Source organism: Mauremys reevesii, linkage group 22 (assembly GCF_016161935.1).
Source record: "Mauremys reevesii isolate NIE-2019 linkage group 22, ASM1616193v1, whole genome shotgun sequence".
In the NCBI taxonomy this organism is placed as follows: Eukaryota; Metazoa; Chordata; order Testudines; family Geoemydidae; genus Mauremys; species Mauremys reevesii.
In genome coordinates, this window is record NC_052644.1 from 3,149,057 (window position 1) to 3,162,382 (window position 13,326).

The 13,326-nt window shown below is 57.7% G+C and overlaps 1 pseudogene; it reads right to left on the reverse strand.

The window, feature by feature from the left end:
* Window positions 1-11,275, reverse strand: part of LOC120388225 — a 28,269-nt pseudogene extending 16,994 nt beyond the window's left edge.
* Between the last annotated feature and the right edge of the window lie 2,051 nt (window positions 11,276-13,326).

Below are 13,326 nucleotides of genomic sequence, written 5' to 3' on the forward strand. Positions count from 1 at the left end.
CCCAAGCCGACACTCGCTTTTCCTGGCCGCTGCTCTGCGGTTACAAAGGCCAGGCGGGAGCCGAGCCCCCAGGGTTTATTTACTCCGCCCCAGCCTGCGGCTCCAGTGAACCCTGACAGGCAGGATGAAGGTAGCGGCCCCTGGCAATCCCTGCCCCCCTGACCCAGCCAGGCCCGGGGACAGGGGGGATGCTGTATATCCCAGCCTGGGCAGGGGGGTTCCTTCCACCCCCTCGTCTTTCCTTACCTAGCCAGCTGCACCAGGCTCCCCTCTGCACCCAACCCGACGGCCCAGGCACGGGAGATCACAGCTCTTCCTCAGACCACACGGGCCCTTCTAGCTCCACCCCCGACCCCGACCCACACCAGACCCATGGTACTGGATCCAACCAGCCTAACAGCCGCTCCCTATCAGACCTGTGGGTCCCTCCAGCCCCACATTCCCACCCCCAGGCCCAGCCCTACTGCAGTGTTGCCAACTCATGATTTTGTCACGACTCTCCTGCGAACTATCGTTTTCCTTAAAGCCCCAGCTCCTGGAGTCAGGTGGATGTGTGAGGATCTCAGCCTTTGTTCTTAAAGAAACCGTAAGTTTCTAGCCTTCGTGACTGCGGAGAAAGCTTCAAAATGCGGCCCCAGGTCCCCCTAAAGGCAGAAGGGAAATTACAAAAAACCAAAACCCAGCTGTTATCTGCAGATCTCATGATCTTCAAGCCAATCTCGGGATTTGGAGGGAGCCTGCTTCATGATTTTGGAACATTTGGGGCGGGTAATGCCACCCGCGCACTGCTTCCGAGCGGATCACCACCATCCCCACCTGCCCACCCCCCGAAGCCTCCTCTCCTCCTCACCCTCAGGAAGGGGTGGGGGGGAGGAAACGCATGAACGAACCGCGAGCCCTGGAGTGCTCGCCTCGCCCACCAGCTGGGGGATTGGCTGCCCACGGACTGGTTTGTGGAGCTGGCCTCAAGCTGGGCACATTTAGTGGAAGACCTGGAGTCAAAGCGCCCGATATGAGGCTTCGCGGCTTCCTCTGTGGCCCAGGGGTGAAGGCTCTGGGCTGGGATCCAAGAGCGCCAGATTCCAGGCCCAGCTACGTGCCTCAGTTTCCCCAGCTGGAATATGGGGATAATGATCCTGACTTCGTCTAGTTAGACTGTGAGCAGTTGGGGGCAGCCCTCCCCACCCAGGCAAGGGCTCCAGCCCTGATTGTAACCCCCGCAAATAACTCAGGCTCCAAGCGGTTTATTAATAATCGGCCGTTGGGCTTCGTTACCGTTTAGCTGGGAAACCTGCTCCATTGAGTTACTGTCTTTTCATCCAGGGTCGCTCAGGGCAGTTCTCACCTGGAGGTTAATTCTAGCAGCTGGAGCCAAAGACCCCCCCCGTCTCCCCCCCAGCCTCAGCTGCATCAACACCCCGCAGCCATGGCCAGGAGACAGCACGGCCGCCCTGACGGGCTGGTCCAAGCCCCGGGGGACCGCGGAGCCCAGCCCTAGAGAGCAATGCCTTTAAACAACAACATTTGGTTAGATTCCTCTTCCCACCTCCACTCCATCCCTGTAGCGGGGCGGACGGACGCCCCCAGGGAGCGTATCCCCTCCTGCTGCAAGGCGTGTGCGTCTGGCCAGCTCCTGGCAGACACCCGCCACACTCAGGGCCCTGGCAAGCCAGCCCCATCCATCCATCTCAGGGCTGGGTCTGCCCCCCAAGACTCCCGCTGATCCCCTCCCGGCCGCCGGCGCCTGCCAACGCACACAGCCAGGCCCATGCAGCTGTCAGCCAGGGGTAATTTGTTAGGGCCTCTGGTGGCACAGGGATGCGCTCCCGGCTCAGCCCTGGCCACCGAGTCAAAGGGCCATTGTGTACCTGCCACGTGCCCCTCCCCCGGCTTCCTTCCCCCCCACCCTTCAGACAACAAGAGCCTTCGCTGTATAAGGCTGGCGCTGCGACGGGGGCCAGGCCGATGAAGGGGGCCCTTAGTCTGAGAAGGGAAAAGGGGGGGGGAATAATCCATGGGGCTGAAATTGACTCAGTCTTGAAGATGAGATCACAGACCCCTTCCCTCTGCACACACCCCCCTTTCAGGATTTCTGCCCACAAGAGGCTTTTAAGCAATGAAGGGGAAAATAGATTATTAATAATCAGGTGACTGAGAGCCAAAGCACCAGCCCACCCCTCCCCAGCGCAACAGGGACAGGGAAGGGGATGCTACAGAGATTGAGGGGGGATCCCAGGGCTGGGCTAGCAGGGGGCTGCGGGTCAGGACCAGGGGACACAGGCAGAGCTGTACAGGGGTGGGGTCAGGGAGGAACCCAGGGCTGGCCTAGCGGGGGGGGGGGGGAAACCGAATAGCTACCTATGCTTTCACCTAGTTACCAATCCACATACCCCTGCCTCGAGCAGAGCTCCATCGGGCTACTCCAAAACCCCGTGAAATGCGACGGGCAGAAGAGGAGAGGTCCCTTCCCGCTAGGCTACCCCACCCCCAGCTTGCATTTCTAGCTCCCAGTCCCATGTACCCCGCTGCTCCTCAGAGCCTGTTCCCTCATGCAGTAAGCACCGGCTCCAATTCTTCCCAGCCCCAGGGATGCTGCCAAAGAACTGGGCCGGCTGGCGTTGACCAGCAGATGCGCTGAGGGGCCGTGGAGGCACCGGGGCTGCCTGCAGACTCAGGAAGATGGAGCTGCACCCCGGGAGACATTTGGAAGCTTCTCTGGTGCCACAAGGGCCAGAAACCGGCTGCTCAAAGTTCTGTCTCTTTCACCAGCACTAGGTTCACCACGCTCAGAGCAGGAGGTTGGGGGTGGAGGGTGTCCTCTCTGCTCCAGCAAAATGGGACTCTGGCCAGAGAGATTCCCCCTTACCAGGTCCTCAGCCTGACCCCTCTCAATTTGGGAAGGATGGGGGGAGGGGAATGAAAGAATCGGGCCTGCCTTCCCTCCACCCTGATTTCCCTGGCACAAGCTGCCTCTTAAATCAATTAATGGCCCTCCCACACCTGATGAGAGCGAGCCCAGGGGCGGCTCGATGTCTGTCTGGCGTTTCCCCTTCATATGCTGCTCCTGCTCCTTGGCCCGGGTCCTGGGACAGCGCGTTCATTGCCCATGGGCAGCAGCACCTGGGTGGGTTCCCAGAGCCTGTACGGAGTAGGATTCTGCCTGGAAATGGGCTGGGGGGGAGTGGGATGGGGGAAAAAAATCCCTGCTAATTTCCTGATTCCACCCCCACCCTGAGCTCTGCCTGCCCTACAGAGACAGCTGGATCTGCACTGGCATGGGAGGAGAGGGGGTGGAATTGAGTGAGCCGGGGGGGGGGGCGTGTAGGGCTTGGGGCCTGCATGGGGGCCCGATCTGTGCTGTGTCACCTCTGCTGCATTGCTGCTACCTTGGGGGAGCCGTGGTGGAGGGCAGAGCCGATGCTACCATGAGCTCAGCTGGAAGCTTTCAGGGCCTGGTACCTTAGTGTCTCCCCGAAATGCGCAAGATGAGGGGGCAGGAGGAGACCTTGGAGAGGTGGATGTGGAGTTCCCGCCCCCCCCCATGATGCACCCCTACAATAGCATCGCCACCTCCCCCCTCAGCACACACCACTCTCCCAGGCAGGGGGGAAGCTAGAGGAGACAGTGCAGCCTACTGGCAAGCACACTAGACTGGGACCCAGCAGACCTGGGTTCTATTCCTGGCTCTGCTGCTGGGGGACCCATGGGCGAATCCCTGTCCAGCTTCATGCCTCAGTTTCCCCACTCTATAAAGGGGGAGAATGCGATCCACCTGCCTTTGTAAAACGCCTTGAGAGCAAGGGATGAAAACGCCAGATAGAAGCTAAGGATCACACCTTGCAGGTGTGTAACATCAGATTAAGAGACCAGGAAGACGGTTAACTTGGTTCTATCCCCTCAATTGCATTTTGTCATTAGCCAAGACCATGAGTTCTTTGGGCCAGGGACTGTCCCCCTACACGTGTCCGTACAGCACCGAGCACCATGCCTGCCTTGCATGCTCCCCCGCTCCAATCCCCCTAGCGGCCCCTCTCAGTCTGCTTGGAGACTATCTCCCCCGGCCCCACATGGTTCCCGTGTGCAGCAAATCCCCAGGCCAGACCTAATCCGAGAGGGAATCTCCTCCCAGAAACCCACAGCCCCAAGACAACCAGCTCCCTGCTGCCAAGGCAAACCGGAGATATCATGTGAGGACAGCGCTGGAGGGGGCTTGATCCCAATTCAAGTTCCCATCAGGAGGAGACAAGGCCCCAGGCAGCACACCTGGCTCGGGCTCCGGCTACAGAACCGAGCATGCAGGTGAGCCAGGGAACGGGACACCTGGAGCTCTGTGCTGTGGGGACCCAGCGTGGGAAGCAGCCTCCGTCCCCCCCCCCCACACACACCCTTTCCGATCCCGCCCCCCACGCATGACGAAGCAGAGATGTAGCAGGAGAGATTTTCAGGAAGAGGAGCCTAGAGGCAGAGGCCTAGGTAAAGTGTTAGGAGGAGACAAATAGCTTGATGATCAAACTTGTTCTGTAGGAGCCTAAATAACGACCTGTGCACCCAGACTGAGGTAGAGCTGGGGAGGGAAGGGAAGGAAATTCTAGGAAAATTTGAGATTTTGGGGCTGAGGTGGGGAATCAAATTCACGCACAAAACCAAAGAAAACGGTGAACGACAAACAAAGATTCCACTGGAGTCAGCGCGGAGGTGAATCGAAACGTTTCTCCAACTCCTGAAATATTTGGATTCTGGCCCTTTTAACGTTAACCAAAGTTAAATTTCAAAACCCAGAGTTGTTTGGCACTAAGACCCAAACCTGGAAACTTCTGAAACAAAAAGTCCTGTTCTGACCGTTTCAAAATTCTCACCGTCAAGTCAGGAAATTCGTCAGGACCGACCCTGCCCCCAGAAACAGCCCCGCCCTCAATAAAGCTGCTTTTGGGGGGCTTTTTGGCCACAATTTTCATTGAAACATTCCCCAGCCAGTTCTAATTTTAGGAACCCGTTTTTTGGACCTCTTTAGCCATATAATTAAGGTCCCTCCCTCATTACTGAGGGAGCCTTTTATTAAGGCTGGAAGTCTTAATAGAACTAGCTCAACTCACTTTTCATCCGTGGTGACCTCTTATGTCAAAATAAGAGTGGGGAAGACACAGTTCTCAAATACATAAACGGTTGTTACAGAGACAAGGGGTGGAAATTATTCTCCTTAACCTCTGAGAACAGGACAAGAAGCAATGGGCTTAACTTGGACATTAGGAAAAGCTTCCCAACTGTCAGGGTGGTTAAGCACGGGAATAAATTGCCTAGGGAGGTCGTGGAATCTCCATCCCTGGAGGTGTTTAAGAGCAGGTTGGACAAACCCCTGTCAGGCATGGTCCAGATAATCCTTAGTCCTGCCAGGAGTGCAGGGGACGGGACTAGATACCTCTCGAGGTCCCTGCCAGCCCTGCTAGGAATGAAGCTACCTGCAGCCAGCATGACATGGGTTTAGCTGCGACATCGCCCCGCCCCCAGATTTTGGAAGGTTCAGTGGTCGCCAGGTGGGAGCTCAGTAACAGCTGTGTAGAAATGTGATTTTCCCTTTCCCAGGACATGCCGGGATTTCAAATTGTTCTGTTCTGAGACAAAGAAGAAAAAAAGTTCCTCTGAAACAAACAAAAAACCTGGGGAAAAAAAACACCCCAATTTTTTTTGGGTCAAAGTGTTTTGTTCCAATTTTGACCTTTAAACAATCTTTTTAAAATATATTTTAAAAGAAATGAATTGTTTTGAAAGGGCAAAAAATAAAAATGTTCCATCTCAAAATTGTCAAAACAGGATGTTCTGAGATTACTGAAACGCTCCTTTTGTTCCCCCCCCCCGCCAAAAAAAAAAAAAGAAGCAACAAAAAAGATGAAACTGACAGGATCAGAAAGACGTCAATTTCCATGAAAGTGGCATTTTCCTTCTCCAAGGCTGCTGATGCAGAGTTTCCAGCCAGCACCGCTCAGCCCCTCCTCACAGCCCTGCAGCTTGCAGCACGGGATCTGGCCAGACAACACGAGCTGTTGGTGTGTTGCAGCAGCAGCAGCACCGGATAATGTTTGTCCCCAATGGCCTTAGAGGTGCAAAAGGTGGCTGGCCCTCATGCACGCAACTCCACAAGCGGAGAGAAGCAGAAAGGGCCGGGTAGCTAAGCCAATCTCTTGGGAGTCAGGTCTCCGTCCAGCCCCTTCCACCAGCCCCCCATGCAGCCAGCAGGGAGTTCTCCGGCCCACCCCGGGCAGCGCTGATATTCTAGCATGGGTAAAGCCAGGCCACCTGTTGCATCAGGGAGTCACGGTCACGCGCCAGCCAGCGAACCCAGCCGGTATTGATCACTTTCCAGGGCAGGGGCTGGCCAGGCCCCCAGCTGACTAAGGCCGATATATACACGGCCCAAGAAGGGATGACGGCAGCATAGGGCAGGGGAAGCTGTGATTAAAATTAGAAGGTGCATCAGCACCCAGACAGGCTGGGTCAGGCACTAAATACAGACACTGGACACCCCCGCCCCCCCCCCCCAGTAGCTTGCACCACAGGCAGATCTGTGCTAAGCAACCCCCCTGAAGCTATGGGACATAGTGTCCCTTCCTGTCCAGTGACCCCACTACAGTTCTGGGGGGACCCGCCCCCCTGTTACAACCCCCCCGCCCCCCCAATGGTTATTTTGCATGCTGGTTGCTTAGAAACTCTGGTTTCCTCATTAAACCCCCCCCCTCATTTGTCTGGGAGCCTGCCTTGTTGATATGCCCAACTGGTGCCCGCCACTGGGTGTTCAGCTGAGATCCAGCCAACTCATTCCCCCCGCCGCCCTCGCTTACCGGCCAGTTCGGCTTTTGCCAACCTAGATGCTAGAACAGGGGGTTCTCAAACCGGGGGTCAGGACCCCTCAGGGGGTCATGAGGTTATTACATGGGGGGTCTCAAGCTGCCAGCCTCCACCCCAAACCCCGCTTTGCCTCCAGCGTTTATAATGGTGTTAAATATATAAACAAGTGTTTTTAATTTATATGGGGGGAGTCGCACTCAGAGACTTGCTGTGTGAAACGGGTCACCAGTAAAAAAAGTTTGAGAGCCACCAGCCATGCAGCTGTAACCCGCTAGGCGGGGTCTTTTCTCCCCCCCCCTGCCCCCACCTGTGATGGGGATGGAACAGGTTGTCATTCTGAGCCTCGCTTTCCGCTCTGCCGTCCGCCCCATCCGATCCCCGGCCTGGGCCATCACCCAGCCTCGAGAGTCACCCTGTGGTGTACGTTGGTGGACAGACCCAAAGCAGAAGCTCAGACTCATCTCATCGTAGCTGGTCCCACCGGGTGGTCCCCCCACCAGAGTTAATACACCCCTCACGCTGCCAGCACTGCCAAGTTCGATACACCCCCAGAATAGGAAGGTGACATGGAACTGGGGGGAGGGGTGAGCTGAGTCTCTAGTTCTGCCCCCCGTGAATGCAGCTGAGAACAAGCTAGAAAAGGTTTTAGGAGACCCGGCTCCCACCCACCCCCATGGGGCTTCCCAGATTTAGCCACGATGCCCCAGTTCTCAAGGATCCCAAGGGAGCAATTCCGCCCCCACAACAGCTGCCGTGGAATAGAACAAGGGCTTGACGTTAACATGCCACACAGTCATCTACCATGGGCGGAGAGCAGGATTTGAACCCAGGATCTTCAGCTCACGTGGTAGAGAACCAAGCTGGTGCTGCTTGAAAAGAGGCTCCCCTAGACAGGCGCAGTAGTAGGCTTTTAGCCACTGTAGACTAGCTGCTAGAGGGAAACGCTGCCCCAACACACACACACACTCTCTCCCCTCCCCGCCCGACTTAATGCAGTATGGTCTACTGGTTAGAGCCTTGGCCTGGGAAGCCTGGGTTCTCAGTTTCAGCTCTGCAGCTGACCTGCCAGGCAACTGCAGTCAAATCACTTACCAGCTCCGTGCCTCAGTTTCCCATCCTACTCTTCATCTTGTCTAGCTGGGCTGTGAGCGCCTTGGGGCAGGGACGCTGACTAGGAGTTCGTGCAGCACCCTGCACAACGGGGGCTCCCGGGCATGGCCCAGAATTAGAGCCCGGCAAAGCCAAACAGGTCTCTAAGAGGAGCTGGGTTCTAGTCGGACTCACAGCAAGAGAATCGGGCACTAGAGCTCCGGGAGCTGACCAGAACAGACCCAGCTTAACTCTCAGATCCCACAGGCAAAGCAAGAGAATATTTTTTATCCAGGGCCCCTTCTCCCACTCGAGCTGCAGTTTAAGAGTTGGAAGGCCCTGCCCTTCCTGCACCCCCATTTCCACAGATCCAATCTCAGTTATTCACACTCCAGCGGCACCTACCCCAGCCCCACTATCTCACAACGGGTACTGCGCAGACCCCGACCGAGATCAGCCGCCCTCCCCCGACAGGCGCTGCCCAGACACGTAGTAAGACTGTCCTTGCTACTTAGATGGAAAGACCTTCAGAGCAAGGGCAGCCCTCTTTCGACAGGCGGGGAAATCGAGGCACAAGGACTAAACCACTCCCCCGCCAGGCCACAGAGAGCCGACGGCGGAACGGAGACTTGAACCCAGATCTTGAATCCCTTTTGCTCAAGTGAGGGGGCGAGTTACTAGATCCTTCAAACTTCAGATTTAACAGCATTGAATCCCACCAGAGTTCACCCCACTGGCTAGGAGTTTTGCTCTGGTTTTAAAAGCAGCATGCGCAAGAGCCCATGCTTGTAAAATCAGCTCCCCGGGGGGAGAGGGGGGGCACAGGCAGCTAGATAAGGGCTCTCCCAATGGGAAAGATCAGGGAGATTTGTTCCCAAGCACAGTCGCTTGCTCTGTGCTGGGGAGTTTCCTAGCTTCTCCTTCCAGCCCGCGGGATGGACTCGAACCAAAAACCAGAAGGGGCAAAGCACAGCCAGCATCTCACCCGACACGCCTTCCGCGCGCCCGATTCAGAAGCCGATTACTTCAAGGCCTGGATGGCCATCTCCAGGCATGTCCGGCCACTCAGCCGCAGCACGTGGCGTTTGGCAGGAGCTCTCGGGCCACGGCTCTGCGACCGCAAGTGCTAACAGCCAGCCCCTTCCGCACGAGGATCTCAAAGCCCCTAGAGGAGCACTCAGGCTTATCATAGACTATCAGGGTTGGAAGGGACCTCGGGAGATATCTAGTCCAATCCCCTGCTCAAAGCAGGACCAACACCAACTAAATCATCTGCTTGCACCCATTCTCTTCCCAGGGGATAGGTTAAAAAACAAAAAACAAACAAACAAAAAATGCACCTTATTTTGTAGAAAGGGAAACTGAGGCACAGAGAGCCGAAGCGACTTGTCCTATGTCACAGAACTGGCAGAGAACCCAGGAGTCCGGGCTCCCCCATTCCTGCTCTAACTCCCTTATTAAGTATCAGAGGGGTAGCTGTGTTAGTCTGTATCCACAAAAACAAGGAGGAGTCCGGTGGCATCTTAAAGACTAACCGATTTATTTGGGCATGAGCTTTTGTGGGAAAAAACCTCACTTCTTCAGATGCATGGAGTGAAAATTACAGACACAGGAGACAGTGTTTCTACAGATCCCTCTGCACCCCACAAGCTGAAAACAGAGCTCGCCCAGCACCCCAAAAGAGAAAACCACTTGGCAGCCCTAACCTTGCAAAACCCAGGGACCTGTAGGAGGAGCTGAATTGGGGAGGGTGGGAAGAGGATGGACCTAAGAGATCCGCTGGGGTTGCTTTTGCAGGCAATCGGGGTGATGTTTGGGGACAGGGAGCTGGACTATTGAGTGAGGTGATCAGATTTTTTTTCCCCCTTAAAGCCCCTCAGGAAGCGGCTGCCCCCGCCCCACAGAGGTGGAAGCGCCACACGCCTCCGGGCAGCGTCCCCCAGCTTGAAGGAACAGCAGCTACCCACCACCTGTGGGCTTCCATCCTCCCCGGGGGGGTCCAGGCGCTTTCACCGGCTTTCGGCACCCCCAGGAGCAAGGCTGGCCCAGGCCTCCGGGCATCTCAACGCCCCGTCCAGGCTGACCCCGCTCCAGTCCCATTCCCTTGCAGCTTCGATCCTTTTCCGCCGGGGTCTGCCCAGCCCCTGACCCGCTCAGCTCGCCAACCCACCGGGAGGGGAGCCCCCAGCAGACCCCTCCCCTCCAGAGCAGCCAGCAAAGCAGCTCCCTGAGACTGATCTCTAGTACTTAAAGCACAAGCCACCCACAGCTACGCCCAGCCCCTCACCCCACTCCCTATAGCCATCCCCTGCCCCATAGCCAGAGCCCACCTCTAGCCCCACAACCATGCTCCCCCATGGCTAGCCCCAGCCCACTCCCTACAGCCATCCCCTGCCCCATAGCCGGAGCCCACCTCTAGCCCCACAACCATGCTCCCCCATGGCTAGCCCCAGCCCGCTCCCTATAGCCATCCCCTGCCCCATAGCCAGAGCCCACCTCTAGCCCCACAACCATGCTCCCCCATGGCTAGCCCCAGTCCGCTCCCTATAGCCCTCCCCTGCCCCATAGCCAGACCCCACCTCTAGCCCCACAACCATGCTCCCCCATGGCTAGCCCCAGCCCGCTCCCTATAGCCATCCCCTGCCCCATAGCCAGAACCCACCTCTAGCCCCACAACCATGCTCCCCCATGGCTAGCCCCAGTCTGCTCCCTATAGCCCTCCCCTATTCCCTGCCCCATAGCCAGAAGCCACCTCTAGCCCCACAAGCATGCTCCCCTCATGGCTAGTCCCTAGCCCCCTACCCCCACCATGCTCTCTTCTGCCAACCTCCTACTCTCTTCCCATCCCATGATCCTTCCCACACTCCTCTCCTCCCATAGCACCAGCCCCTCATCCCACGCCCTCTCCCACACTCTCTGCCCCCCAGGAGCCAGCCCCTCCCCAATCCCCCTACCCTTACCCCCTCTCCTCGCCTCCCAGAGCCAGCCCCTCATCCCACGCCCTCTCCCACACTCTCTGCCCCCAGAGCCAGCCCCCTACCACACGCATCTCCCCGCTACCCTGGATCATCTTACCGGGGATCTGTCCCATCGCAAAGGGGCCGCCAGCGCGGGGCCGCCCAGGAGGAGCAGCAGCAGCCCCCAGCGGAGGCAGGACATGGCTCGGGGCGAGGCAAATCCCAGAGGCAGCGCCCCAGCGCCGGGCGCCGGGCTTATAAAGCCGGAGCGATCCCCCACCCTCCGCCCCGCAGGTCAGGGCGCTCCAGCCGCTCCGCCAGCCACGTGGAGTCATCGGGCAACAACAGCTGGGGGCGGAGCCACGCCCCCTTTTGTGCAAGCCACGCCCACCTCCTCCACCCACCTAGGGGGGAATTTACCTCGGCCCCCACGGAGGCTCCCGCAGCGCCTGATCCCCCCCCCAGGCCTGGGGAGTTTAATGCCCCTCACAGCAGTGGCAGCGAGACAGGGTTCAAGGGCCCCCCCCGGCGGGGATTCGGCTCGCAGCAGGGTGGGTCCCAGGAGATTAGCCAGCCACGGTGGGTGAGGTTAGGTGGCCCTTGAGGTCACGTCTAACCCTATCCCCAGCGCTCGGGGGACAGCGTTTTTCTCAGCCCTGAGCCAGGTTGGGGCCATTCTGAAGTGTAGACCAAGCTCTAGGGGGGGAGGCAGGGTGGCAGGTCGGAGGGGGGGCTGCTTAGCCATGGCTAGATAGCACAGCCGGCCCCCGGGCCATGACTCGGACCCCCGAGCGCGGCTGTGATACAAATACATACGACTAATCAGGGCCTGGAGGGTGGCGAAGCCAGCCCAGAGCAGCCCATCCCCAGGAGGGCTTCTCCTGGGGCGACCCAGGCCAGGACTTTGTGGCCTTTCCACAGCTTGTGGAGGAACCGGACTAACGCCGGCTGTTCGCGTTGTCCGGGTTAGGCCTCGGCTACACCTAAAAACGAGATCAGCCTAAGCTCCAAAACTCAGGGAGAGGGAAAACTCCGTAGTTCGGTCGACCTCCTCGGCGTTGTACGAGGTCACGTCGACCGAAAAATTCTTCCATCCACCTGGCTACTGCCTCTGAGGTAGGTGGATGAGCTACCGCTATGGACATACTGTCTGTTGATGTAGGAAGGGTCTATGCTACAGCTCCCCGGCGTGCAGGGACCGGGCCAGAGCCGTAGATGGGTAGATATAGGGATAGATAGAGGGTGTGTGGGGGATAGGTAGAAAGACAGAAATTCGATCTAAGGCACAGATAACCCCCAACAGATTTTAAAGGGTTTCTTATCCTATACCTCACTTTTGCGCCTGGTTTTAAACAAAACTTCCTGGCATTAGAAGACAGTTAAAACACAAACACGTCCCCCCTTTTCCAGATCCTTTCAAGCGCCCAGACTCTCTCCCATTGTATGGAAAGGTGAAAGTGAGGCACGGGGAAATGAAGCCATTTGCCCCAGGGTCAGAGCTGAGAATAGAACCCAGGAGTCCTGACACTCAATTCCCACCCACCCCCACTCCCCGAGGTGGGCTTGGAACCCAGGAGTTGCCGGTGGCACCCAGCAAACCACAGCCCCCCCCCCCCCCGCGTCTAGCACACGACAGACAGGCAGTGAAGAGCAGACTCGGGCCCAGATCCTTAAAGCAATCGAGGTGCCCAACCTTGGATCACTTCCATTGTGATGTTAGGAGCCAGAGGGGCCCGGCCCAGGGCTAGATGTCCCTTTTAAGAGGTGGGGGGGGGGGCATTGGTCCAGGAGCTCCCCGCTATTGATGCCCTGTGGGAGGAGAGTGGTGTCTACTGGTTAGAGCAGGGATGGGGGGAACCTGAGAGTCAGGACTCCTGGTTCTATTCCTGCCTCTGGTGGGGTCCAATGGTTAGAGCAGGCGGTGGGGGGAACGGAGAGGCAGCTCCCACACCATATAACCAGCTTCTTAGACAATATCCGGCCCAGTAACCCCACCTGCTGGGGTGACCCTCCGAGCTGCTGTTCAATGCTACAGGCAAAAACCCAGCTGGGGTCCACCGGGCTGTGGGGAGGGGAGGGAGCTGCCTAGAGCCCAGCGTTACAGCCCCCACCCTCCAAGCTTTGCTCAACTCAAGTTGACTGAGGTTTGTTTATTTCTTCAGGGGGTCAGAGACCCTCTTGCCCCCATCAGCTTGTGACTGACAGTCCCCAGTGGCCAGACATCGGCCCTGCGTCCTCCTCTACCAAAGAGGCACAAAAGCAACTGCGTGTTGCTTGTTTGATTTGTGAAGTGGGGTTTAGGGGCTGGGGAGAGGCCCTGGCCTGAGAGCCCTGGGGATGGTTTAGCCACAGAGCAGGGACACCTCAGGCAGCAGCAGGGCAAACCTTGGCTGCAAAATGCCATTGGGATACGCAAGGGATGGATCATTGGGCATGTTGC